Source organism: Tribolium castaneum, chromosome 2 (assembly GCF_031307605.1).
Source record: "Tribolium castaneum strain GA2 chromosome 2, icTriCast1.1, whole genome shotgun sequence".
NCBI lineage: Eukaryota > Metazoa > Arthropoda > Insecta > Coleoptera > Tenebrionidae > Tribolium > Tribolium castaneum.
The window spans coordinates 19,773,909-19,778,257 of record NC_087395.1 but is presented as its reverse complement, the minus strand read 5'-3'; positions in this window follow the sequence as shown (position 1 = coordinate 19,778,257).

Sequence of the window (4,349 nt, the reverse complement as noted above, 5' to 3'; positions counted from 1 at the left end):
CATTTATTAAATTGTTTTAACATATGTTTTTCAATTTAGTAAATATAAAAGGTTTTATAAAGAATCTTCGTCATCGTCACTTGAGATTTGTAAGTGTGTTGTCGTTTGTTTAATATTAAGTCCAGACGTACCAGGCTTCTCCATGGTGGATACTTGCCGCCTTAATTGTAAATCGGTATAGAACGGTTGAATACTTCTTATTATTGGAAGAGGATTGCCGAGAAATTTGTCTTCAAATTCTGGAAGTGTATTCCAGTCGAAATCATCATTCCATTCGTCGTAGATTTGTAGAATAATAGGTTGCAGTGGTTCATCTGCGTTATGTTGCATAGTGTGTGGCCGTGTATTATTTGCTACAACATTCCAAAATACGACATTTCTGGTAAACGTCCTTCCATTGCGATAGTTATATTTCCCTTGTTGAGGTCCGTTTGTTATATATATTTTTAAATTTTCTCCTAACCCCACTCGACTCATAGCTACATACAATTGGCCATGCACAAAACATGGCCCATCCAGGTATATGCCTACTTTGTCAAACGTTTGTCCTTGTGATTTATTTATAGTTATGGCGAATGCAAGTTATACAAGGAAACTGTTTTCTAATCATAGGCCGAGGTAAGCCAGTTCCTTCGCTGTTTAAATTATCTTTATTTCTATTTCAAAGGGTACTTGCACGCTACAACCTATATTAATCTGACTGTATTTGGTTTTTTTTTGTCAATTTTAGGGGTGGCTTTTTTAAGTAAGTGGTGTTTGTTTTTTATAATTATTATAATATATTTTTTTATTGTAAACCGCTTGTCAATCGATTCGAAGACACTTATGGAAATGTAAAAATCGTTTTTTATAAAAGTTAAATAGTCACCCCCAAAAAGTGAAATCCAAAAAAGTAATATAGGGGCCTTTTGTACGCATTGATATACACAATATACTTAAATGTGATAAATTTTTGTTTATTTATATCCAAATGTGATAAATTTTTCTTTATTTTTATTTTTTACATTTTTACCCTTAACTCACCTCTTAATTCAAAGGGGTGGATTTTATTTAAATAAGTTTTATTTTTATTTTAGTGGGTACTTGCACGCAAAAACCCATATCGATCTGACTGTATGTGTATTTTTTTTGTACACTTTAGGGGTGTTTTTGATAAGGAAAAAGTATTTAGTTCTTAGTTCTTAGTTCTTAGTAATTATAGGAATCCAGTAACATTTTTTTACAAACGCTAAAAACTCACCCTCTAAGGGTAAACTTAAAAAAAAGAAATATATGGTCCTTATGTACGCATTGAAATACATACAATATTTGTAGTAAGTGTGATAAATGTTCAATTATTTAAATTAGGTTAATTTTTGTTTATTTTTATTTTTTACGTTTTTACCCTTAATTCACCCCCAAATACAAAGGGGTGTTTTTTGCTCAAATATTTTTTATTAATATTTTAGGGGCTACCTATATGCAAAAACCGTATCGATTAGTTTTATTTGTAGATTTTTGTTTAATAACTTACCCCCAAAGGGTAAAATCTAAAAAACGAATATAAGAGCTTTATCTACGCACTAAAATACACAACATATTCAAATTTGATTAATTTTGTTTTTTTTTAATTTTTACATTTTTACCCCTAACTCACCCCCAAATATAAAGGGGTAGTTTTTGCTAAAACATTTTTTATTAATATTTTAGGGGCTACCTATATGCCAAAAACCGTATCGATTAGGCTTTGTTTGTAGTATTTTGTTAAATAACTCACCCCCAAAAGGTGAAATCTAAAAAACTAATATAAGAGCCTTATCTACGCACTAAAATACACAACATATTTAAATTTGGTTATTTTTTTTTATTTTTACATTTTTACCCTTAACTCACCCCCAAATACAAAGGGGTGGTTTTTGCTAAAATATTTTTTATTAATATATTATGGGCTACCTATATGCAAAAAACGGTATCGATTAGGCTTTATTTGTAGATTTTTGTTTAATAACTCACCCCCAAAGGGTGAAATCTAAAAAAATTATATTTGAGCCTTATCTACGCTCTAAAATACACAACATATTTAAATTTGGTTAATTTTGTTTTTTTTTTAATTTTTACATTTTTACCCTTAAGTCACCCCCAAATACAAAGGGATGGTTTTTACTAAAATAATTTTTATTAATATTTTAGAGGCTACCTATATGCAAGAAACGGTATCGATTAGGCTTTATTTGTAGCTTTTTGTTTAATAACTCACCCCCAAAGGGTGAAATCTAAAAACATTATATAAGAGCCTTATCTACGCACTAAAATACACAACATATTTAAATTTGGTTAATTTTGTTTTTTTTTTTAATTTTTACATTTTTACCCTTAACTCACCCCCAAACACAAAGGGGTGGTTTTTGCTAAAATATTTTTATTAATATTTTAGGGGCTACCTGTATGCAAAAAACCGTATCGATTAGGCTTTATTTGTAGATTTTTGTTTAATAACCCACCCCCAAAGGGTGAAATGTAAAAAACTAATGCAAGAGCCTTATCTACGCACTAAAATGCACAACATATTTAAATTTGGTAATTTTTTTTTAATTTTTACATTTTTACCCTTAAGTCACCCCCAAATACAAAGGGGTGGTTTTTACTAAAATATTTTTTATTAATATTTTAGAGGCTACCTATATGCAAGAAACGGTATCGATTAGGCATTATTTGTAGCTATTTGTTTAATAACTCACCCCCAAAGGGTGAAATCTAAAAAACTAATGCAAGAGCCTTATCTACGCACTAAAATACACAACATATTTAAATTTGGTTATTTTTTTTTAATTTTTACATTTTTACCCTTAACTCACCCCCAAATACAAAGGGGTGGTTTTTGCTAAAATATTTTTTATTAATATTTTAGGGGCTACCTATATGCAAAAAACCGTATCGATTAGGCTTTATTTGTAGATTTTTGTTTAAAAACTTACCCCCAAAGGGTGTAATCTCAAAAACGAATATAAGAGCCTTATCTACGCACTAAAATACACAACATATTTAAATTTGATTACTTTGTTTTTTTTGTTAATTTTTTCATTTTTACCCTTAACTCACCCCCAAATACAAAGGGGTGGTTTTTGCTAAAATATTTTTATTAATATATTATGGGCTACCTATATGCAAAAAACCGTATCGATTAGGCTTTATTTGTAGATTTTTGTTTAATAACTCACCCCCAAAGGGTGAAATTTAAAAACATAATATAAAAGCCTTATCTACGCACTAAAATACACAACATATTTAAATTTGGTTAATTTTGTTTTTTTTTTAATTGTTACATTTTTACCCTTAACTCACCCCCAAATACAAAGGGGTGGTTTTTGCTAAAATATTTTTTATGAATATTTTAGGGGCTACCTATATGCAAAAAACCGTATCGATTAGGCTTTCTTTGTAGATTTTTGTTTAATAACTCACCCCCAAAGGGTGAAATTTAAAAACATAATATAAAAGCCTTATCTACGCACTAAAATACACAACATATTTAAATTTGGTTAATTTTGTTTTTTTTTTAATTTTCACATTTTTACCCTTAACTCACCCCCAAATACAAAGGGGTGGTTTTTGCTAAACTATTTTTTATTAATATTTTAGGGGCTACGTATATGCTAAAAACCGTATCGATTAGGCTTTATTTGTAGATTTTGGTTTTTTTTGTTAATTTTAGGGTTGTTTTTCGAATAGAAGGGGTGGTCATTCCACATTTATAAAAATTGTTATTTTAATCTTACGCGCATGTCTATCGATTAAGTTAAAAAAACATTAAAAATTTAATCATGACTTTGTGACTTTTATCCAGCTCAAAGTCCGCATTAGTGGTCCGGGTGGTGGGGGAAGTGACTTTTAGATCTAATTGAGATAAAAATCTGTTTTTTTTTTCATATGTCGGGGGAGCATGACCTAAGCACTTTAGAAGTTGTTTGAGGATTGTACGCCCTTTAGTTATCGTGATCTGTGGACGTTTGGTGGGGAAAATGTACAGGTTAGACGCAACTGCGCATGCGCACCAGACCAATGAAAAACGAAAGCTAAGAAAATTTCGGAGTTTCTTTTTGAGTTCTAAAATTTTTAAAAAACATCTTTGACATTGTTTGAATTTTTTGAATTTAGTGGTTCTTTAAATACGTTAAAAACTCACCCCCTAAGGGTGAAATCTAAAAAAACAACATAGAGGCCTTATCTGCACACTAAAATACACAACATATTTAAATTTGGTTAATTTTTAATTTTTTTTATTTTTTACGTTTTTGCCCTTTACTCACCCCCTAATACACAGGGGTGGTTTTTGTTATAATATTTTTTATTAATATTTTAGGGGCTACGTA